Source organism: Eschrichtius robustus, chromosome 3, assembly GCF_028021215.1.
Source record: "Eschrichtius robustus isolate mEscRob2 chromosome 3, mEscRob2.pri, whole genome shotgun sequence".
NCBI lineage: Eukaryota > Metazoa > Chordata > Mammalia > Artiodactyla > Eschrichtiidae > Eschrichtius > Eschrichtius robustus.
In genome coordinates this window covers 124,521,042-124,546,893 of record NC_090826.1, presented here as the reverse complement: position 1 = coordinate 124,546,893, position 25,852 = coordinate 124,521,042, and the positions used below count along the sequence as shown (strand labels likewise).

General features: G+C 38.9%; 1 pseudogene; it reads right to left on the bottom strand.

The window, feature by feature from the left end:
- LOC137760702 (flavin-containing monooxygenase 5-like) overlaps positions 1-25,180 on the bottom strand; it is a 36,674-nt pseudogene extending 11,494 nt beyond the window's left edge.
- Between the last annotated feature and the right edge of the window lie 672 nt (positions 25,181-25,852).

Sequence of the window (25,852 nt, the reverse complement as noted above, 5' to 3'; positions counted from 1 at the left end):
AGAATGAGTTTGGAAGTGTTCCTCCCTCTGCTATAGTTTGGAAGAGTTTGAGAAGGATAGGTGTTAGCTCTTCTCTAAATGTTTGATAGAATTTGCCTGTGAAGCCATCTGGTCCTGGGCTTTTGTGTGTTGGAAGATTTTTAATCACAGTTTCAATTTCAGTGCTTGTTATTGATCTGTTTATATTTTCTATTTCTTCCTGGTTCAGTCTCAGAAGGTTGTGCTTTTCTAAGAATTTGTCCATTTCTCCCAGGTTGTCCATTTTATTGGCATATAGTTGCTTGTAGTAATCTCTCATGATCCTTTGTATTTCTGCAGTGTCAGTTTGTTACTTCTCCTCTTTTCATTTCTGATTCTATTGATTTGAGTCTTCTCCCTTTTTTGCTTGATGAGTCTGGCTAATGGTTTATCAATTTTGTTTATCTCTCAAAGAACCAGCTTTTAGTTTTATTGATCTTTGTTATCATTTCCTTCATTTCTTTTCATTTATTTCTGATCTGATCTTTATGATTTTTCCTTCTGCTATTTTTGGGATTTTTTTGTTCTCTCTCTAACTGCTTTAGGTTTAAGTTTAGGTTGTTTATTTGAGATTTTTCTTATTTCTTGAGGTAGGATTGTATTGTTGTAAACTTCCCTCTTAGAACTGCTTTTGCTGCAACCCATAGGTTTTAGGTCATCATGTTTTCATTGCCATTTGTTTCTAGGTATTTTTTGATTTCCCCTTTGATTTCTTCAGTGATCTCTTGGTTATTTAGTAGTGTATTGTTTAGCCTCCATGTGTTTGTATTTTTTACAGATTTTTTCCTGTAGTATCTACAGGATATCTAATCTGACAGCCTTGTGGTCGGAAAAGATACTTGATAAGATTTCAATTTTCTTAAATTTACCAAGGCTTGATTTGTGACCCAAGATATGACCTATCCTGGAGAATGTTCCATGAGCACTTGAGAAGAAAGTGTATTCTGTTGTTTTTGGATGGAATGTCTTATAAATATCAATTAAGTCCATCCTGTTTAATGCATCATTTAAAGCTTGTGTTTCCTTATTTATTTTCATCTTGGATGATCTGTCCATTGGTGAAAGTGGGGTGTTAAAGTCCTCTACTGTTATTGTGTTACTGTCGATTTCCCTTTTATGGCTGTTAGCATTTGCCTTATGTATTGAGGTGCTCCTATGTTAGGTGCATAAATATTTACAATTCTTATATCTTCTTCTTGGATTGATCCCTTGATCATTATATAGTGTCCTTCTTTGTCTCTTGTAATAGTCTTTATTTTAAAGTCTATTTTGTCTGACATGAGAATTGCTACTCCAGCTTTCTTCTGATTTCCAGTTGCATGGAATATATTTTTCCATCCCCACACTTTCAGTCTGTATGTGTCTCTAGGTCTGAAGTGGGTCTCTTGTAGACAGCATATATATGGACCTTCTTTTTGTATCCATTCAGGCAGTCTGCGTCTTTTGGTTGGAGCATTTGATCCATTTACATTTAAGGTAATTATCAATATGTTTGTTCCTATTACCATTTTCTTAATTGTTTTGGGTTTGTTTTTGTAGGTCTTTTCCTTGTCTTGTGTTTCTTGCCTAGAGAAGTTCCTTTAGCATCTGTTGTAAAGCTGGTTTGGTGGTGCTGAATTCTCTTAGCTTTGGCTTGTCTGTAAAGGTTATAATTTCTCCATTGAATCTGAACGAGATCCTTGCTGGGTAGAGAAATCTTGGTTGTAGGTTTTTCCCTTTCATCACTTTAAATATGTCCCGCCACTCCATTCTGGCTTGCAGAGTTTCTGCTGAAAGATCAGCTGTTAACCTTATGGGGATTCCCTTGTATGTTGTTTGTTGCTTTTCCCTTGCTGCTTTTAACATTTTTTCTTTGTATTTAATTTTTGATATTTTGATTAATATGTGTCTTGGCGTGTTTCTCCTTGGATTTATCCTGTTTGGGACTCTCTGTGCTTCCTGGACTTGATTGACTATTTCTTTTCCCATGTTAGGGAAGTTTTCAACTATAATCTCTTCAAATATTTTCTCAGACCCTTTCTTTTTGTCTTTTTCTTCTGGGACCCCTATAACTCGAATGTTGGTGCATTTAATGTTGTCCCAGAGGTCTCTGAGGCTGTCCTCAATTCTTTTCATTCCTTTTTCTTTATTCTGCCTGTGGTAGTTATTTCCACTATTTTATCTCCCAGGTCACTTGTCCTTTCTTCTGCCTCAGTTATTCTGCTATTGATTCCTTCCAGAGAATTTTAAATTTCATTTATTCTGTTGTTCATCAATGTTTGTTTGCTCTTTAGTTCTTCTATGTCCTTGTTAAACATTTCTCGTATTTTCTCCATTGTATTTCCAAGATTTTGGATCAACTTTACTATCATTATTCTGAATTCTTTTTTAGGTAGTCTGCCTATTTCCTCTTCATTTGCTTGGTCTGGTGCATTTTTACCTTGCTCCTTCACCTGCTGTGTGTTTCTCTGTCTCCTCATTTTGCTTAACTTACTGTGTTTGGGGTCTCCTTTTCACAGGCTGCAGGCTCGTAACTCCCGTTGTTTTTGGTGTCTGCCCCCAGTGGGTGAGTTGTTTCAGTGACTTGTGTAGGCTTTCTGGTGGAGGGAACTGGTGCCTGTGTTCTGGTGATTGGAGCTGGATCTTGTCTTTCTGGTTGGCAGGGCCAAGTCCAGTGGTGTGTTTTGGGGTGTCTGTGCACTTAGTATGATTTTAGGCAGCCTTTCTGCCAATGGGTGGGATTGTGTTCCTCTCTTACTAATTGTTGGCATAGGGTGTCCAGCACTGGAGCTTGCTGGCCATTGGGTGGAGCTGGGTCTTAGCATTGAGACAGAGATCTCTGGGAGAGCTCTCACCTATTGATATTACGTGGGGTCAGGAGGTCTCTGGTGGTTCAATATCCTGAACTTGGCTCTCCCACCTCTGGGGCTCAGGCCTGACAGCAGGCCAAGCTGTCCAAGACCCTATCAGCCACACGGCTCAGGAGGGAAAAAAGAAAGAAAACAAATAAATAAATAAAAATTTAAAATCTATGAGATTTTAAAGAAATTTTTTATTTTTTATAGGTTCCATGTATAACTGAGATCACATGGTATTTGTCTTTCTCTGTCTGACTTACTTCACTTAGTATAATGTCCTCAAGTTTCATTACATTCAACTCAATAATATTTCAGTTATCCTTTTAGAAGCACCTCTGTAGATTGAATAATGCGTTAGTTGAGTGCCTGTACCATAGTCACCTGTAATGTGATGAGGTTCTCTTCAGGGACTACTAGACAATTTTTCTCCCTGCTGACTTTCACTCTGATTGCTTTATTACTTGAATATAATATGCAATGCCTAAATTTACAGAGGTGTCATATTATCATATTAATTAACTATTTTAAGGTAATGGTTATATGAAGGGGGAAAAAGTTTTCAGAATTAAGCATATAAAACAATTTTTTAATTTAATTAGTGTTTACCTAATATAAAAATATGCATATTATGTGGAGCAGAATCGGATACTTTATTTAATAATCAATACAAAATATATTTATTTCTTCCCTTTTTGTACAAGGCTCAGTTTTTGTCCTTAAAAGATATTTGTTTAGAGTAAAAGCTTGGGTTTTTTTGTGTGGAATTACTAGGTTTAAGCAAGTCATATACAGTCCATGGGGAACAGAAAATTGAAACAAAAAAGCCATTAAGAAATCAGAAGGAAGTTACCAGGTTGAGAGACTAGAGGATGGAATTGAGGAGCAGCAGGCAAAGTCGTTAAGAAATAAGGATGAGAACTCAGAAGCTTAACACTAGGAGGAGAAGAAATATAGGGTCACTAGAGGAACAGAAGAAGACAGAGGGGTTTGCCTGGTGGTTAAGTGGCCAATGCAAGGGACATGGGTTCAAGCCCTGGTCTGGGAAGTTCCCACATGCAGCGGAGCAACTAAGCCTGTGTGCCACAACTACTGAAGCCCACGCGCCTAGAGCCCACGCTCCACAATAAGAGAAGCCACCACAATGAGAAACCTGTGTGCCGCAATGAAGAATGGCCTCCACTCTCCGCACCCAGAGAAAAGCCTCCATGCAGCAATGAAGACCCAATACAGCCAAAAAAAAAGACAGAAGCAAATCCCAGATTAGAGTGCCCTGGACTTAAAACAGCTGACCCCACCTGGTGGAATCATCTCCCCGCTAGGGAACTTGCAGGGTCTTGACAAGATCGGATTATTCTGACAAACCCTTTTTGAAACAGAGTAGGACCTTATGGTCCTTTTCCCTACGCTCCATGTCCTCAGCCTGACTTTTGTCTGTGGAAAAACTTTAGTCAACGAATACCTTTAATCAGAGAAGTGAGAAAATGCAGAAACAAAGGAAAACAGTCAAAGGAGACCAAATAATAATAGTTTAGTCATTAAGCATAGTCAAGGACCTTTAGTTCCTTCTCAAGGGCTATAGATAATATTCTGAGCCATATCCTGTGAGCTGTTTTATAGATACTGAAACCCCCACCAGGAGGAAGAAGTTAACTACATGATGATCAGAATGTAGCCATGACATAAGCTGCCACAATTCCGAGAACTGGCCTCAGGAAATGGGAACAAACCAACCCTGGAACTAAAGATTAACTGTACTTAAAACAATCAAGATGACACTGATCAGACCACCAATGACCAATTTCAAGATGACTGTGCTGTTTCTACATGTAGCTCCCTCCCTCCATCTATAAAAGTTCTTGCCCACTGATGGGCAGTGGGAGGTAGTCAGCCTTTGGACAGGAGTCTGCCCTCCCCCTCGGTTGCCGGCATCCAAAATAAAGCAAACTTTCCTTTCCATCAACCTGCCTTCTTTATTGGTCTTTTTTTTTTTTTAATTTTTATTTATTTATTTATGGTTGTGTTGGGTCTTCGTTTCTGTGCGAGGGCTTTCTCTAGTTGTGGCAAGCAGGGGACACTCTTCATCGCGGTGCGTGTGCCTCTCACTGTCGCGGCCTCTCTTGTTGCGGAGCACAGGTTCCAGATGTGCAGGCTCAGTAATTGTGGCTTACGGGCCCAGCCGCTCCGCGGCATGTGGGATCTTCCCAGACCAGGGCTCGAACCTGTGTCCCCTGCATTGGCAGGCAGATTCTCAACCACTGCGCCACCAGGGAAGCCCTTTATTGGTCTTTGAGTGGTGAGCAGCCAGACCCCACTTTTTTTTTCTTTTTTTTGCTTTTATACACATGTATCCATTGACCCTCACAGTGATCCACCCCAGAAGGTGTTATTGCCTCATTTTTTAAATTTTATTTATTTATTTATTTATTTATTTATTTATTTATTTATTTATTTATTTATGGCTGTGTTGGGTCCTCGTTTCTGTGCGAGGGCTTTCTCTAGTTGTGGCAAGCGGGGGCCACTCTTCATCGCGGTGCGCGGGCCTCTCACCATCGCGGCCTCTCCCGTTGCGGAGCACAGGCTCCAGACGTGCAGGCTCAGCAATTGTGGCTCACGGGCCCAGTTGCTCCGCGGCACGTGGGATCCTCCCAGACCAGGGCTCGAACCCGTGTCCCCTGCATTGGCAGGCAGATAGATTCTCAACCACTGCGCCACCAGGGAAGCCGCAGACCCCACTTTTGGTTACATTTTCTCTCTCAAAACTCACAGTAGCAAGTTCCTCTTGACGCTTGAGTAATTCGTTATCTGTCACTCAACTGTTGGTTAACATAATACTTCTCTCTCCTTCCAGATGATAAACATATTATGACATATCTGGGAAAGGGTTGAGGAGATTATGTAATTACAAAGATCACTTTCAGGTCATATGAGACTAATATGCTTGGTAAAAGTGCAACTGTGCACCTCAGATTGGGACTTAAACCCATGTGCCAGGACTCGAACCCAGCCAAAACCCAGACTGGGACTTGAACCCACATGGCTGGGACTCAGATCCGGCCAAAACCCACAGTCTTCCAACTGAGATCACCCACCTGGTTTCAGGACTTAATGAAGCTCGGGTTCTTGATATGTATCACAAAGAATTCAGTGAGAGACAAAGTGATCGGTAAGAAATGGATTTATTTAGAGAGAAATACATTCCACAGACGGAGTGTGGGCCATCTCAGAAGGCACCAGGGTATGGGGTTGTCAGTTTTTATAGGAGTGCGTAATTTCATAAGCTAATGAGTGGGAGGAGTATTCCAGCTATTTTAGGAAGGGGCGGGGATTTCCAGAAATTGGGTCACTGCCCACTTTTTGATCCTTATGGTCAGTCTTAGAACTGTCATGGCGCCTGTGGGTGTGTCATTTAGCTTGCTGATGTGAGTGTATACTGAGGCTCAAGGTCTAGTGGAAGTTGACTCATCCACCATCTTGGACCCATTTGGTTCTAATCAGTTTGTGTCATGTTCTCAGGCTATATCATTCTTTCAAAGGTTGTGCCCTGCCTCCATCCCTCCTGTTTCAAAATGGAATGGCAGTCATGCAAAAAAATGTCACGTCTGACTCCAGTGGAGCAAAATAGACAACATGCAACTCAGGGCAATGATTGGAATTCACTGCACCTGTCACCAGAGGGAATGTTGGCCAAGTTTTGGTGGCTAAGTTGAATGACACTTCCACAAAGGTGTGCATTTTGTCCTGTTTTCTCATGGAGTCGTGCAAAAAGATGAAACTGGAAAGAAGGTGGAGACATAGTCGGTAGAGACAGAAAAAACACAGCCGCCACTCTGCTGAGACTTTTCCCCATATGCATGTACAGTACAACTCTCAGTAACCCGAGGGAGCAGTGCATGCAATAAAGATGGCCCTAGAAGAATGTTTCAGGGACCTACGGTGATGGGCTTCCTGGAGAATGTGTCATAGATGAATCTCAGGACAGCATATCTGTTCCACATCAGTGACCATGAGGCCAAGTTTGCCTTACTACACTTGCCAGGTCTTTCTGCTCTTTCCACATGAAACATCTGGATATACTTCTTTTCTCTATATGTTTTGTGTTAATTCAGTTTAGCTCTATAATCCTGTGTTTGCATGCTACTTGAAATCACGGGTTTTTTAGCCTTATCCACCTCTATATTTTCAGTGTCTGGCACACAGTGGGTGTGATGCTTAATTTTATGCATCAGTTTAGTTAGGCTATGGTGTCCATGGTCAAACACCAGTCTAGATGTTGCTATGAAGGTATTTTTTAGATGTGATTAACATTTAAATCAGTAGACTTTGAATAAATCAGATTACTCTTCATTGTGTGAATGGGCCTCATCCAATCAGTTGATAAGCCTTATGAGAAAAGACTAAGATCCCCTGAGAAGGAAGGAATTCTGCCTCCAGACTCAAGACTGCAACATTAACTCTTCCCTTGGTCTCCAGTCTGCTGGCTTGTCCTGCAGATTTCAGAATTGCTAGCCTTCATAATCACAGAGGCAATGCCTTACAACAGATTTCTCTCTTTCTTTCCCTTTCTCCCTCTCTCTGTCTCTATATCTCACTCTCTCTATGCATAGAAATCTACCTATATCTATCTATTTATCTCTCTCTCTATATATATATCCTATTGGTTCTGTTTCTCTGGAGAACCCTGGCTAACACACACAGTGGACATTCAAAAAATATTTGTGAGATGAATGAATAGGAGGGAGAGTGGGGTTGTGGCACAACCCTGCTTGTTCCAAATAAACATATTGTCCAGGAGTGTTGGGGCAGGATATTCTACATTAAGACACTATTTCATGATATTAATTACCTGAAGAACTCATAGATATATACACTGTCTTTCACAGATGTTAAAAAACTAGTCAGTGGATTAAAATATATGCAATGTATATGTGGGCTCTTTGTTTTGATGACTCAAAAGTGTTAAAGGAGCTGGTTTCTTCTAGAGTAGGACTGTCTTGGATCTTGGCATGTAGCCCATGCCAGCTCCAGTGGAGAATTCTTTTTAACTAGAACAGAGCCCTCCAAGACATTAAAAGAGAGGAGCATATATTGCAAATAGGAGATTCATGGTGTTTTCAGATTGCAGTTTAAAAATTTTTATCCAATACAAGAATAAAGATAGAGAAACGTTGCATTTACCTTATTAAAAAAAACATTTTATCCAAAGCATCTTGGTTTAATGAAGTTGTTAAAATTCTTTTGTATGTTGTAAATGTATGCTATACAAATTTCCTATAACTCTTCATATGTTTAACAAAAAGTCATCTCTGCATTGTCAAACACAGTGCCCAAAGTCTTGTGTTGCTGGGTTCATTAACCCTTCTCTGAAAAGAGGTAAATTAGAGATTGAAGATTTGGTTTAGATAGAAAGAAAGACTATTATTTAACCTTTATTGAATGTAAAGGAAGAACTATGATTTGGGAAATTAAATAAGTCTCTACATAAAGGAGATTATAGTGTAGTTTAAAAAGAAATTGAAAAGTGTGGGTTGTTCTACTCTGAGCTCATTTTCCCTTTTAACACTCAGGGATTTTCCAGACTCTTAATGAAGGTTGACATTTTATTCCACTTTATTAATAATATTATAACAATTGATTTATCCCTATTTGTCTTACATATATTAATCTATCCTTTATTGTCTAACCTAAGGGTCAGTAAACTGTTTTTTTAAAGAGGCAAATAAATATTTTAGGCTTTGTGGGCCATACGGTCTCTGTGGCAGCTAGTCAACAGAAAACAGCCACAGATAATATATAAACAGATGGGCATGGCTGTACTCCAATAAAACTTTACTTACAAAAATAGGCAGTGGACTGGCCTGGATTCGGCCTGTGGGTCATAGTTTTCTGTCCCTTGTTCTAACTTTTGGTGTCACTTTATTGTGTCTTCTATAGTTAGACTTTGTCTTATTCAGCCAATTTGAGAGTTTAACACATTTACATTTACATATTTTCAGGAGTGATACCTTTGGACTTTATTTCTATTACTGTGTTTTATGGCTTTCATTTTTTAAGGTATCCATATATTTTCCTTAGCTATATGCACAATGCTTTCTTTGCTTGTCTCTTCTCTGGCATTTAGAAAGTTGTACATATTGTGGTTGTTGTTTTTTAGTTTTATTGGTTAAACTTTCCAGCTGTATTCTCTAACCTATCTCTGTGTCCTAGACATCAGGGCTGTTCAAAAATGTTCCAGTTCTTGGTTTTCCTGCGAAAGCATTTTATCTAATGGTGGTAGGATTGTACTTCTCTTCTTCTTTGAAGTTAGGTGTGGCTTACTTTGGCCAACAATATGTGAATGAAGTTACATGATGTACTTTGGCCAATAATATGTGAATGGTGGTGACATGTGTCACTTTCAGGAGGTGACTGAAGAGTGAGTACACAATTTACCATGTTTGCTTTTGCATGTCTCAACAATTTTGGAAACATGAGTAGAGATGCAGCTTCTGCCTGGGTCCCTGATTGACTATGACGTGTGGAGACCTCCTGCTGACCTGCCACAAGTAGAAATAAACATTTGTGATTCTGAGTGATGAGGCTTGGGGACTGTTTGAACCACAGCAAAATCTACCTTATCCTGAGTGATGGAGAAACTGATGCTTTGAAGTGGGATGCTGCCAAAAATCTAGAAAAAGGAATAAAGAGAATCCAAAATTTGGGGGCTTACAGAATTGGAAGAGGCAACTGATTCTTAACCCAATTAAAAAATATATAAAACTGGGAAGATCTTTGAATGACAAACGTTGATTAAAACTCAGCCTCGGGATCAGCATCAAATTAAAGGTGCAGCCATCCCACCCACTGTTATAGCCTCTGAGTGGATTAAGGTATCAAGGTCCAGCCAGGGCACTAGTGCCCAGTAAATCCATTCAGTTGAGCAAAAAAGCTCAGGGTGTTGCTCTCCCATTGATATCTGCAGGGCCAAGGAATTTGTAATTCACTCAAGACAGGGGTGGGGAAGAAAGAGAAGGAGAGAAACAGAAGAGGTGGGAGTATGTATGGGTGTGGGTGGGGCAGGGGAAGAAGTATAGCTGGGAGAAGGCAAGGAAATACAGCAGTATAGAAAGTACATACAGAGAAGGCTGTGGTCGTGGCTACTGATACTTGGAGCTGACTGGAACTGAACAGACAGGAAGCTAAATTTTTGATAGAGTCGTACTGCCAGAAGAACCATCTGTCTAGACTAAAATAGACTGTAAAAGTTTAGACTGAAAGTGATCCTCGGGATCCCAAACATCAATGGATGTAGACAACACACAGGAAAAACCGCTTAGTCAGGAGGGAGGGCAGAGTCCCTAAAGCACATTTCAGGTGTGGCCACGGAGGATAACTGAACAAACAGAACTGCCAGGGGGTGGAGCTAGGGGCACAGAACACCAAACTTCCAGAAAGTGGAATCAGAACCAAATCAGAAACATTACCCACGCCCAGTGGTATCTCAGAATTACCACAGTGTGGTCATAAGTAAATGGCATATTTTCAATACCCCTTATTAAGACTGGGCGTTTACCACAAGTTTAGTCTCCTTTCATCTCCATCCCAACTTGTCTTGACATAATTTGAGATTTTTAGACCAGGTTTCCTTGTTATTTTTAAAAACCAGGGTCATTATGTAACTTTTTTTTCCCAGAAAATAACATTGGCATTTGTGTTCAGTATTGTACTCAGAATTGAAATAATTATTAGATATTTCTATGTTTAGTTGGCTTCAGAGAATAATTCCACTCTTATGATTTCTCTATTTTTTTTTTAAATGGCAACTTATTTATTTATTTATTTTAGTTTTGGCTGTGTTGGGTCTTCGTTTCTGTGCGAGGGCTTTCTCTAGTTGCGGTGAGCCGGGGCCACTCCTCATTGCGGTGCGTGGGCCTCTCATTGTCGCGGCCTCTCTGGTGCGGAGCACAGGCTCCAGACGCGCAGGCTCAGTAGCTGTGGCTCACGGGCCCAGTTGCTCCGCGGCATGTGGGATCTTCCCAGACCAGGGCTCGAACTCGTGTCCCCTGCATTGGCAGGCAGATTCTCAACCACTGCGCCACCAGGGAAGCCCCTGATTTCTCTATTTTTGAGCTCTTAATTTTCTTCAATTCATTTAGTAATTTCTTCAAGAAAAGTGAAGGAACTGTGACTGGGCAGCTGTATTGTTTCAGGCACAACATGTAGCTCTTAAGATTTCCTGGGTATTTAATCTCCACACCCTGCAGTGACTCAGTGTGCAGCCTTAGGCCAGACAGCTTAACATATATGCTTCATTTCTGGAGGAGGAAAGGATATTAACACTTTCTGAGCTCTGAAGGATTTTGTACAAAGTATTATCTGATGTCAAAAATTATAATATACATGCAATTATTGTTTCTTTGAAAAAGACACCACCGAAGATCCAGGATGAGTATATAGCAAGAAACAAATTTCAAAACTACTTTCCACTTGCCCTGAATCCTGCCAGCATATTTGGGTTCAATGGAACTTGATAATTCTGGTATAAGTATTTATTGTGAGTTCCACTGATGTGAGCTCTGTGGGAGGTGTTTTGTGTATAGACGCTGATAGAGTTGGGGGATCTGTTGCCATTGATGGGCCCAAACAGTACAAAGAGGGAAAGTTTAAAATCTAAAAAAAACAGAAAAGAAAAAAATGGTTCTGATGAACCTAGGGGCAGGACAGGAATAAAGATACAGACATAGAGAATGAACTTGAGGACACGGGGAGGGGGAAGGGTACGTTGGGACTAAGTGAGAGAGTAGCACTGACATATATACACTACCAAATGTAAAATAGATAGCTAGTGGGAAGCAGCTGCATAGCACAGGGAAATCAGCTCAGTGCCTTGTGACCACCTAGAGGGGTGGGATAAGGAGGGTGGGAGGGAGATGCAAGAGGGGAGGGGATATGGGGATATATGTATACGTATAGCTGATTCACTTTGTTATACGGCAGAAACTAATACAACATTGTAAAGCAATTATACTCCAATAAAGATGTTAAAAAAATAAAATGATAAATGCCTACATTAAGGAGGAAAAAAATCTCAAATAAACAACCTAACTTTATATCTCAAGGTATAAAGGGAAGAGAAAGCAAAGAGAAGAACAAGCAAAGCCCAAAGTTAGCAGAAGGAAGGAATTAACAAAGATCCGAGCAAAAATAAATGAAATAGAAACGATAAAGACAATAGAAAAGATCATCAAAACTGAGTTATTTAAAAAGATCAAAAAATTGACAAACCTTTCTAGACTAAGAAAAAAGGGAGAATACTCAAAAAATAAATCAGAAATGAAAGAGGAGACATTACAACTGATACCACAGAAATGCAAAGGATCACAAGAGACTACTAACAATTACATGCCAACAAAGAAAATCCAGACCAGATGACTTCACTGGTGAATTCAACGAAACATTTAAAGAAGAATTAATACGAATCTTTCTCAAACTCTTCCAAAAATTGAAGAGGATGGGATACTTTCAAACTCATTTTACAAGACCAGCATTAACCTGATACCAAGGTCAGACAAGGACACTCTAAGAAAATTACAGGCCTATAACCTTGATGAACACAGATGTAAAATTCTTCAACAAAAGTCTAGCAAACTGAATTAAACAGCACATTAAAAGGATCATACACCATGATAAAGTTATATTTATCCTTTGGGTGCAAGAATGGTTCAATATACACAAATGAACCAAAGTGATACACCGTATTAACAGAATGACAGATAAAAATCATATGATCATCTCAATACACACAGAAAAAGCATCTGACATAATTCAATAGCCTTTCATGATAAAAATTCCCAACAAACTGGGTGTAGAGGGAATATATCTCAACATAATTAAGTCCACATATGTTCAGGAACAATATAAGGATACCCACTCTTACCACTTCTATTCAACATAGTACTAAAAGTCCTAGCTAGAGCAATTAGATAAGAAATAGAAATAAAAGTCATCCAAATCAGAAAGGAAAAAGTAAAAGTCTCTGTTTGCAGATGATTTGATATTATATACAGAAAACCCTAAAGACTACACCAAAAACTGTTAGAGCTAATAAATGAATTCAGTAAAGTTGTAGATTCAAAATCAACACACAAAATCAGTTTCATTTCTATATACTATCAACAAACCATCTGAAAAGAAATTAAGAAAACAAAATCTCATTACAATAACATCAAAAAGAATAAAAGAGTGAGGAATAAATTTAGCCAAGGAAGTAAAATATCTGTACACTAAAACTCACAAATCTTTGATGAAAGAAATTGAAGAAGACACACATAAATGGAAAGATATCCTGTGTTCATGGATTGGAATAATTAATATTGCCAAAATATCCATGATACCTAAAGCAATCTACATATTCAATGCAATTCTTATCAAAATTCCAATAGTATTTTTTAGAGAAATAGAAAAACAACCCTAAAATTTGTATGGAACCACAAAAGACCTTGAGTAGATAAAGCAATCTCAAGCTAGAAGAACAAAACTGGAGACACTGTACTCCTTGATTTCAAAATATACTGCAAAGCTATCATAATCAAAATGGCATGGTACTGGCATAAAAACAAACACATATACCAATGGAACAGAATATATAGCCTAGAAATAAACTCAACCATATACAGTCAACTAATCTTTGACAAAGATACCAAGGATACATAACAGGGAAAAGATAACCTTTTCAATAAATGATACTGAGAAAACTGGATGTCCCTGTGCAAAAGGATGAAATTGGACTGTTATCCTATGCTATATGCAAAAATCAACTCAAGTGAGTTAAAGACTTAAATGTGAGATCTGAAACCATAATAGTCCTAGAAGAAAACATAGGGATAAAGCTCCTTGACATCGGTATTGGCAATTGTTTTTTCATATGACACAAAAAACACAGGCAATAAAAGCAAAAATAAACAGGTGGGACTATATCAAACTAAAAAGTTTCTATGCAGCAAATGACACAATCAACAAAATTAAGAGGCAATCTATGGAATGGGAGAAAATATATGCAAACCATATATTCAGTTAGTGATTAATGTCCAAAATATATCAGGAAGTCATACTCAATGGAAAAAAAAAAACAATTTAAAAATGGGCAAAGGGCTTGATTAGACATTTTCCCAAAGAAGACATAAATGGCCAACAGGTACGTGAAAAGATGTTCAACAACACTAATCATTAGGGAAATGCAAATGTAAAATGAGGTATCCCCTCACACATGTTAAGATGCCTATTATAAAAAAGTTAACAGATAAGTATTGGTGAAGATGTGGAGAAAATGGAGTACTTGTACACTGTTGGTGGAAATGTAAACTGGTACAGCCACTTAGGTAAATAGTATGGTGGTTCCTCAAAAAATGAAAAATAGAGCTACCATATAGTCCAGCAATCCCACTTCTGGGTATATATTCAAAGGAAATGAGAACAGGATCTGGAAGAGATATCTACACTCTCATGTTCAATGCAGTGTTAATCACAAGTTATGGAAGCAACCTAAGTGTCCATCAGAGGATGAAGAGATAAAGAAAATGTGATACATATACACAATGGAATTTTATTCAGTCTTAGAAGGATATTCTGCCATTTGAGTATAATGGATGAAACTGGAGGACATTATGCTAAGTGAAATAAGCCAAACATGAAAAGGCAAATACTGCATGGTTTAACTTATATGTGGAATTTTGCAAAGTTTAACTCTTATTAACTGAGAGCAGAAGAGTTGCTACCGGGGTCTGGTGGGGAAATAGAGAGATGTTGGTCAAAAGGAACAGACATTCAGTTATAAGATGAATAATTTCTGGAGACCTAATGTACAGTGTGGTGACTATAATTAATAGTACTGTATTGTATACTCGATATTTGCTAGAAGGACAGATCTTAAGTATTCTCACCACACACACACACAAAGGTAACTATGAGGTAATTAATATGTTAATTAGCTTCATTGTGGTAATAATTTCTCTTTGTGTATGTATATCAAAACACCACATTGTACACTTTAAAAATATACAATTTTTTATTATCAATCATATCTTAAGAAATTTGGGGGAGAAATCTGTTTTACAGAGTATCAGGACTAAGCTCAGACATAGCCTGTAATATAAGTGACTGACCCAGAGACTAAAATATTTCATCTCTTTGATTAATTGTAAAAGTTTCTGTAAATGTTGTAAATAGTTGCTCTTTCTCCCTGTTTCTTCTTTCCCTGACTTCCATTAGTCCCTCTTTTTCTCTCCTTGGCACACCCCATATCCTGAAAATACCCTCGATAATACCTGAAATAACCTGCTACCTCAATATCCATGATTCTATGAATGTGACCCTAGTGGAAAGAGTTTCTGGTGAAGACGTTTGTTCATTGTTAACTTTTCTAAATCATTGAAGAGATACTTTTTCCTAGCCTGTGTTTTACATATAAAACAAAGAATTTGCCAATTCATATAAAAGGAGGCTAGGAGAACTTGGTAACTTAGAACATTTGTCATATTATAGAAATTAAATATACTTTGCCAGGGCAAGATTTCATATAAACCATTTCATTAGAAATCGCCAATTTTCAGGTCGGCTTTAGCTCAAGTTGTTACTCTGTCCCTTTGGACTTCTGAAATGTCCAATTTTGCCAAATACTCATACATGAGTAATTTTGGAATTATTAGACAATTCACTGCACTGATCCAATCTGAACTGAGGGATAAACACTTGCACATGCCCGGTTTCGTAATTAGTGTGTGTCACTGTTAATCTCTAATATCGTAATGATTGTAGGAGGATTATCCTTTAATAATGACTAAAGTGAGAACAAAGAGGCGAAGGGCTACACAGACACTTTTAAGCCAAAATGGCACAGAGTATGGAGCCTGGTCACTGGTGAGGATGCGAGTCCTCAGGGGCTTGATGATCTGCTCTCTCTGAGTCAGGATGGCTCCCCGGGCCCCAGCCCACTTCCCTGGCCCTTGTAGGTGGTACTGGTAAGGTGTGCATGGCCCAAAGAAAATTTCCAGAGCCAGCTTTGGATCCCACAGGAAAAGTGAGAACAGGTTGGGTTTCACTCCTATTTCAGAGGCAATTTCATCCACGTAATCCTTACACTGCATTCTGCGTGTATCACAGGGATTATTCAGGAATCTGAAACCAGAAGGGGAAAGTATCAGAACCTCCATCTCTCCAAGCACAATTTCCTCTAAACATTGGTTGATGATTTCTCCAAAAACTGAGAGATAAAATGAGTTTTCTTGTTTTCATTGACTATGGTCTCAGTGGTTTCTAACAAAATATTCATGCAGTGTATTTTTCCCCATTAAATCCTTCCAAGGATCTTGGATAGTAATAGGTGGGTTTTGGAAGATTTCTGTCTTTTCCTAAATCCTGTACTTTGGCCATTAAATTAATTCTCAGTTAGGATCTAGTCTCATTTTGGTAAATCGGTGGTGAGAAATATGCTATGTGAATTGTCCAGGCAAGTTATTTAGATATGTGTGACATTAATTTGATTTTAAATATTAATGAAATGCAGTTCTTGGCCCAGCTTCTGAAACCAAAGTTACTGGATAATTGACTGTTCTTAGGATGAAGGCTTTGGCTCATAGAGCCAAACACGCTGTGACCTTCACATTGTAGATTCTCAATAGATATATGCTGAATAGAAATAAATTACATTCCCAGCCCCAGTGGTTGAGAATAATTTTCCATTAAGAAGATTTGGTGCAACCCACAAGCTTCTGACCTCACATCAGAATTTTAATTGGATTCTGTAATGATTTGCTATCTCATTTCTCACATTGGTTTATCTTCTCAACACCTTAAAAGGGTGAAACAATCTTTCCATTTCATCACACATATATTCACATGCTTTACATCTCTAAGGCTATGGTAAGACATAAATTTATAATTGTATGTTGTATTTAGTGTTCCATGAACTTTAAACAAAATTCTGAATTTTCCAGGTTAGACCATTCTCTATCCATTCCATTCCATAAATATTCCATATATGATATTTATGTTTGGTTAAGAGGAAATTAAAAGTTGATAATTTGAGATCTCATCCAGGCAAATAGACTCAGATTCTATCATGAGAAAAATATAACGAATACTAGAAAGACAAACAGCTCCACCTAAACACTTCCAATTGACTTTCATCAAGAAGCCAGCTTCTTACTCTTTTTCAAAATTTTTTTCTCTTCTTTCTTACGTCAGCCATCATGCCACTCCCTGAGGATAATTTGTTCAATCCTAGGAAAGAAATTTCAAATGTGAACATGGTTTTCTTATTGAAAAGACATGGTTTCAGGAAGAAATGGGTACTATGAGAGTCAATTTGGTAGAGAACCTCATGAGTGAGGTAACACAGGAGTGGGGGAGATGGATTCAGGAGTTGCTTTGCAATGCCCTCCATTCATTGTTTTATCAGGTGCACGTGCCTTACAGATGCAAAGACATGCGTTTAATGAGTTCACTAGCAGACCTCAAAGCTCACGAAGAAGGATGGACTGAAAGGAGTTGCATCCCATGACAAGACACAAGGTAATGTGTGTGTAGTCCCATTACCAGAGTATTCACTCTGGCTCTCCTTTAAATAGTGAGTTACACTTGTTCAGTTATGTTATCCCTTAGTTTTCTGATACATATTGTATTATAGCTACTAATGGTGACTCAGTATCTCCTGATTGTTTTCATTGGATAGAGATTTCTTCTTAATTTTCCATCTTAACGCATGGAAGACACTTTCCTATATCTTCATTTCTTTGATGGGTGACATCCTACATTTTGAGAAACAGAATATTCTAGGAAAATATGTGAGACGTTTTAAAGGAGAAGCAAACAAATGAGCAGAATTATTATAACGTGATTGACATCATTTCATTAAGGTAGGTTTGAATCTGTCTTCATCACTTTATTCTCAGCCTTAGAATTAATGATATAATAAAGAATTTCAACCACAATGGCTTATCTTCATTCATTCAATCAATATTTATTGAATGCCTACAAAAGTCAGGTGCTTAATTGTTAATTCTCACCACTCGGCAAAGTGCATATAAGTATTCCCATTTTTATAAGTGAGGGAATTTTGGGGTCAAGTAATATGTCAAGGCCATGCAGTCAGTACATGGAGGAACTGGGTTTTAATTCCGAGTTCATTTGATTACAAAGCTCTTGCTCTTTTAATTGTGCTGTAGTGCTATTCCAGTTACTTTATGACTCTGCCACAATTTTCATAATTCACAGTTCATAATTCTGTGACTCTGCTTGTCTTTTTTATATTTTGAACTTGAGAGAATAACATTCCAGGCAGAAGAAATACCAAGTCCAAAGGCAGGAATGAGCATGACTTATTCCTGGGAGTTGATAGTTCCACTCTTTTAATTCACACACTTGCTACCTACATAATAATGAACACACAGAAGGGGTTCAGAAAATATGTGTTGACTCATTACCCTTGACACTGTTGACCATTCTCTTCTAGAAAATTTCCCCTTCTTATTCCCTGTCCTTACTATTGATTCTCCTACTTCTTCCCTTGTAATTTCTTTCTCAGTGCTTTTAATGGCTACTCTTCTTCAGATTCCTCTTTAATATTTGGGATTCCTTAGCTTCTGGCCTAGAACCTCTCCCCCAGAACCACACTCAATCAAGATTATTGTTTCTTAAGGCAGCATGAGAAGAAGGGCGTGTGTGCGCGTGCACACAAAGGAGAATAACAGAAGTACCTGTTCGAACTTTGCCAGTCTCCTTCTTCCTAATCCTGACAATCACATACTCCATCACTGAGACTCTGATATACATCTTCAGGGCTGATGACTCCAAGCCTAATCTCTACTTTGATTTTCAGAATCATCTATCCTAATGCTTGCCATGTATCTCTGTTGGGATACCTCACAAGTGTCCCAAACAGTTTTCTAAACCTTAAGTCATCAGCAAGCCTCCTAAGATCTTCCAAAGTTGCTTTCCTCCTGAATTACTTACCTTTGTAGGATGGTACACTCTCTACTCAATCATTCAAGCTAGAAACTGGATGTCAGCGTATAATCGTGCTTTTATTTTCTATATTTTATGATGTTTTGACATCTTAAAAAGCTTGTTGGCCAGGGAGAGGGCTAGCCTGTTTTAAAGATAACGAAAAGCTCTGCCAGGAGCATGTCTTTCATATGCGAACCAGCCAAGCCCAAGTCTATAGCCCCAAACAATTCTCCCAAGTCTGTAGCCCCAACCAAGTACTTACCTAACTCTCATACCCCAACCCAATATTTCTCCTGCCCTAAATCATCCCAGGGCTAGGAACCAGGCAGATCTCTATAGATTAAAGCCCATGGGAATTATTCAAACTAGCCAATCCTAAACTGTTTACCATGCCCTGCTTTCCTTGTCCCACAGAAACCCCAATAAAGGCTCTGGCCTCAGCTTTTCTCTTGTTCCTGTTTCTGTCTGAACAAACCCAGTGCTCCCATGTGGCCCTGCGTGGCCTGGCATGTCTCCTTCTCTTAGGAAATGTAAGTAATACATTCTTCCTTCAATGGCATTGACCTCTCCATGTTGTCGCTCAATCATCTCCAAAAACTAAAATCCCATGAGTATAATTTTAATATAGTTAGAAAATTAATAATATAATAAAACAACAGAAAATTGTTGAGCATTTACTATGTGCTGGGGACTAGTATAAATTACACATGTATTTTCCTCTTTAATGTGCAGAACAACCCTCTGAATTGGTGCTAATGTTATAGCCATTTTATATATAAGGAAGGTGAGGCACAAATAGTTAACTAAATCTGATCAATATCACACAGCTAGAAAGTGGTGAAGCCAGGATCCAAACCACAGCTGTCTGGATTCAGAGTTCTATTCAAGACAAAGAAAGAATGTGTTGAATTTCAAAGGACTCTCCCCAAGGTCTCCCATCTTATTGCTGGAATCTTACCAGATTCCTGATTCTTTCTTTTGGCTTGGAAAAATGGAGTTAATTTTTATGACATAATATACCATTTGCTTGTCCACCATCTAAGGTCTCAGAGCCTAAAGACGTGCATATTAGCCTGAAAACATGAAGGGTGGGGACAGATGAAGCTGCTACCATGTCCTGAAATTCAATTTTTTTCTTCTAAGGTTAGTAAATAGAAAGGTCCAAAGAAACATGAGAAAAGAAATGATTAACATTCTCCTAAGATAGTTGAAGTCTATTTTCAAGGTGGTAAAACTGAACTCTAAATCTTCCTTATGTTCCAAGTTTGACCTGCTGACTCCAAAAGGCAGGAGCAAAACTATTCTTAAAAAATCCTAGAACATACCTGTGTTGAGGAAGCAAACCATAAATGTCATGGTTAAAGCAAGCATTTAATTTATTCTCTGCCCATCTGTTGATTAAGAATGTAGGGTAAACTTGGTTGACAACAGAGTTAAAATGAGTGAAGAGAACAGTGTCCATGGGCATCCCATAATCCCAGACCCAGTTCCAAATCCATGCACCACGCCTTGTGCTGAGAAATACCTAGGAGAGAATGCAAATAAATGCACAATAGATGCTTCCCAATATAACAGTTTACTTTCATAGGATCATTTTCTCACTTCTTCAGATATGTCTCATTGGCTCATGAGAAGAAATGGATAAGAACTCTCTTGTCATTTTAGCTTGAAGAGTTCTTCTTTCTCAAGACAGGAAGACCAACAGATAGTCACACACATTCCCACATACGGAAACACCTAACTTGTTGCTTATAGCTCCAGAGATCTCATCAAGCTTTCCTCTGGACCTCACCCACTATCCCTTTTGAACCTTCTCCAAGGCAGTCTTTGATGCCTGCAATCTCTTAAATTCCAAATTCTGTAAAAACACAATGATGCAAAAAGACTAGAGATCAACAAACTGACACAAAATATCCCATCCATCTGTTAATTACTGTATTGTAGTATCTAGAACACTTAGTTAATCTGTATCCCTGTTGAAGGAATTGGAGTTGGAAGACGGTGTCAAGTGTCATGACAATGAAAAATATTAAGGGATTTTAAAAATGGTTTTCTGGTAAGTTCATTTTTGTAACTCTTAGCTGAGCTGGTAAAGCCTCCACACTCTGTTAAAAATAAACATTATGGAAGTCACTAAAGTTTGAAATATTTATTTGTATTCCATTCTCTATTTTTTTTGGAATGGATTAACAAGATGTCTATTGAGGAAACTGGTGTGAGAAGGTAATTAATCAATATTGAAGCAGTGTATGAATACACACTACACATATTTCATGCAATGATCACATCTCAGAAGGTGGTAGGCAGGTTGCATCTCAGGAAAGAGAATTTAGGCACCAAACCTGTGCAGCTACATGACTGAGCTCAATCGCCAAATCACCTCCAGAATTTCCAATGCTGATCACAATGATTTTCTTGCCATGAAATTTCTCTGGACTCTTGTATTCCCAACTGTGGACACACTGACCTTTGAAACTTGTGATTCCTGAATTGCTCAAGTATTGACCATTATTTTATTTTATTTTTTAACTGCTGGCCTATTCTAAAGCTTATTGCTAAACTCAAATGCTATGCTCTTTAAACCTCTCATTTTCTGGTCTACTGTTCCTGGTCTGTGAACTGTGCTTGCCGAACATTATCAGACAGAATTAATTCTCCTACAGTTTTGTTCTGGACCAAAAATTTTATGATCTCAGGTTTACTAGAAACTCAGATATTTTATTTCTGCCTCCTTTTTACTTACCTGTACCCTGCCAAGACTTCAAAGAAGAGCTTGGCTCCTCATTAAGTAATATATCTTCTTTATCCATCATCTTTGTTATTTACAAATACTGCTCTGACCCAATTCCCTGTCTTGCTTTCCCAAACCATGCTTCATCCCTGTCTAGCTTGTTTCCATCTCTTTCTAGGCCCAGTACACCCTTCCTTCTAACACTAGCAGTGTTCACTCTGCTCTCCTACTAGGGACAAGTGCTCACAGACCCTGAAGCTGAGAGGACATAAGAGCTTATTATTTTTGTTTAAAAATATGCTCTGACTTAAACAAAAACCTCATATGGCAAAGCCATAATAGCTGGTTGATATTTTAGTCTTTCATCTTTTAAACAATATTGGGGCATGCACATGTGGCCTTCATTGCTCCTCCTGTGACACTGAACAGCCCTACTCCATCTTAATTGTGGTTCATTCCTTGCCCTGTTCCTTTTTCCCTAGAGAATATGCTCCCAAACTTCAGCTTTCCCCTGGAAGCAGTTCTTTGATCACCTAGTGAACTCCTGGCACAGATCTAAATGTTTCTGAACTCAATCATTGTCAAGTTCAGTTTTCCATTCAATTTCTGACTGCAGCTCTTTCAATTATTTCTCCTCCCCTTGACCCTACTGAAATTCCTCTCACTCTCTGAAGATAACCTTTTCTTCTCCTTTGTTATGAAACAATAAAAATCTGAGGTGCGTCCCTCAACACCTAAAAGTTACTATGTTTTCATCTATTCTTCCTCTGTCTCCTTTCCCCAAGATAAAATGTTTCTCTTCTATTCCAAAATGAACCCTTTGCCCTGTGGCTCAATATGGGAGGAGACCTTGAAATCAATCAAACAAATCAAATCAAACAAACATAAGCCACCGTCCAAACAATGGCCTTTAAGGTCCTTCTTGATCTGGCGTAACATTGACTCTCTGACATCATCTCTTTCTACTCTTTCTTCTACTTCCGCCACACTGGACCTGTCAGGTGCACACCCACCTCAAGTCCTTTGCACTTTTTTCTTCCTTCTGTACGATCTGCTTTCCTCATATATCTGCATCACTTCCTCAACTCCTTGGGGTGTTTGTTCAAATGCCCCTTTCTCACTGAAGTCTTGCCTGGCCATCTTATCTAATCTTGCATCACAAGCCTTTCTCCCCAACCACCCACCCCTTTGCCCTCCCCTGGCAATTGTTTCTCTTCACAGTCATCACCTTCCACGTATTTATTTCTTTCTGTGTCTCTCTCCATCTACTGCTATGTACACTCCTTGGGGACAGAGATTTTTTCTGTTTTATTCTCTGCTAAGTCTCTGGTACACAGTTGGTGCTCAGTAGATATTTCTTGAATGAATGCTGAATGAATGAATACAGGAATATTTAAACATCTAATAAGCTAATAACTAACTAATAGACTTCTTTTGACCAATTTTAACTTTATCATCTCATGCACTGGGAAACAGACATTCAGAGCAATGGAAGTGGAGGGAGTCTAGCATCTCCTTAGACCCCAATGGAGCCTCAGGTCCAGCCCTCTTTGAAAAGACCAAGTATATATCCTGCTTCTAGAGATAAAGAAGGAGATCTTGTGCAGGTAAATCATTCCTGTACCATTCCTTATATTCAAGGTGCTTAAGCTTCCAAATAGTAAACAATAGCACTGCAGTCTTTTCTAAGATGTATAGTGACACTAGCACAGAGCTATTTATATTCATCATGCTATGCATATAGATACACATTCAGGAATAAAGCTAATTATTAATATATTTTCTGTATCTTTGATCTTACTATTTACTCCAAACTACTACCAACACAAAACAATTCCCACATTTTGCCTTCCAACTGTGGTAAAATGTAGCACTTTCCTCTTAAAATAGCCCAGAACTGGTGGTTGTATTAGTAATTTTTATTTTCAATTTTATAATATGTATTATTTGAATGGAACTTGAAAGAACATGCATTTCTTTATAATCAGAAAATATCATATTTATTTTGAAACTAAGATGCCTTTCAGAGTTATAAACTTTCTCCCAAAATAACAATAGCCACTATGATAAAACCCCATAACACCAGTGCCTTAGCATTCGGTAGGACATACCTGGAAAGTTATGGAGTGGCATGAAGGGATCGGTTTCAAGGCCACTACACACCATAATCCCGTCAAAGACATAGGATTCCTGCTTCCCTTCGGTCTGGACGACAACATCTCACTGTCCTGTGCAAGAGAAGTCAGAGCGCTTCCTCACGTTGCACAGCTTCGACTGGGAATGAGACTAACTCAGACTTGTGACCGCTCTTCCCAGCTGCCCTCCTGCCCAAGAACTCTTTGCCTCAATGAATAAGGTTGGTTACAGCTACTCTCCTCTGGGCTTTCATTAAAGAGTTCATTTATAACTGGTCTCCCTACCAAGGCATTTTTAAGTAGAGATGTATCTCAGTTTGTTCCAACTGCAGTCCTGAATGTAGTTAGGGGTGAGCCAACACCGCGTGTACAGTCTGGCATTTCAGCCAATCCACCATACTTTTTTCCTGAGGAAAGTGAGGAGAGAAGCTCTCGCCGACTTCTCTGGAGATTTATGTAAAGCTCACCTCCAAGACTGAATGGATGCTTTACTGCATTTTGCTCTGGCTTGGCTCTTGGCTCTAACAAGAGGGTTCCATGCATGCTGAGTGGTCTCTGCCCCACTTACCAGAAACCGGATGTGCTTCAAGAGGTGAAAGGGTTTGACATACATCTGGAGATACTCCATGATTTTGGAATTGTGCAAGTAGTTGGGAAAATGATCAGAGAAAGGATAATCACTTCAAAGTGTTGCTGGTGGCAGATTTATAGACACTGGGCCTGCCACCTTCAGTCTTCTCCTACCAAGAAAATAAAGGACACCTTGATAACTGAAGCCAAGGAGGGATAAGGAAGTATCCTAAGGAACCTGCAAAACGTTAAAAGACTGGAAGACTGAGAATAGAGCTATAATCAGCAACATTTAGAGACCAAGTAGAAAAATATTGAGAAGGAAAATCAGAAAGAAAACAGAGTGAAATCACAGAAGCTAGTGACAAGTGTTTCAAAAAGGAGCTGGTTTTTAACATCATTGGATCCCCTTGAGAAGGCAATAAAATTCTTGGCAGAAAGTCCATTCAATTTGTCAACTTTTATTGGTAATGGCAGTGACAGCAGTTTTGGGGAAGTGCTGGGATGACCATCATGTAGTGATGGTAGAGATGAAGGAAGAGGAAGCACACAGTTCTCCTTCAAGGAGCTAGACCCTGAAAGGAAGAAAGATTAATTGAACATCATCCTTAGGAGGAAGGAAGGAGTGGGATTCAAAGCACATGTGCAGGTACTGATAAAGATAGCAACTATTATGCTGGTAGTTGAAGGATAAATCAGTGCTGTAATCCTTGCATTCCTATTTTTCAGATAAGAAAAAATGTCATTACACATATAGAAGCATAAGTCTATTCAAACTTATATCTCCACATCCCTCCAATGTCACTGCTTCCTTCAAAACAGATGGGCTCCAGTCCTTCCTCCAGACAGACCTTAATGGCGCTTAATCCACTGACCCCAGTACCAATCACCGCAATTCTTTCTCCTGGCATTGTGTCTTGTATTTGGAAACATATTAGTATAAAATCAGATTTTTATTGCCATGTAATTTTTTTCTATCATACAAGATTAGTTTTTTTCCCTAAAATTGCTAGTTAATGCATTTAAGGAATATCCTACTCAAAGCTGTTATGCCTTTCAAAGGCACGTCGAATGACAGAAAATCCTAGCTCACGTGGGCTTTCTTATTTTTTTAAATTTATTTATTTTTATTTATTTATGGCTGTGCTGGGTCTTCGTTTCTGTGCGAGGGCTTTCTCTAGTTGTGGCAAGCGGGGGCCACTCTTCATCGCGCTGCGCGGGCCTCTCATTATCGCGGCCTCTCTAGTTGCGGAGCACAGGTTCCAGACGCGCAGGCTCAGTAGCTGTGGCTCATGGGCCCAGTTGCTCCGCGGCATGTGGGATCTTCCCAGACCAGGGCTCGAACCCGTGTCCCCTGCATTGGCAGTCAGATTCTCAACCACTGTGCCACCAGGGAAGCCCGGCTTTCTTATTTTTAAGTACGAAGGAGATTGTTTTTGAAAAAGGTTTGACTCCTAAAATTTTCCTGGTCATATGACTTCACATTTTTACATTTCTTTTTTTGATAGTTTCCTTCTACCTAATACGTTTACGTACACGTGCGTGCGCACGCACACACACACACCATGAAAAACCTCTTTATA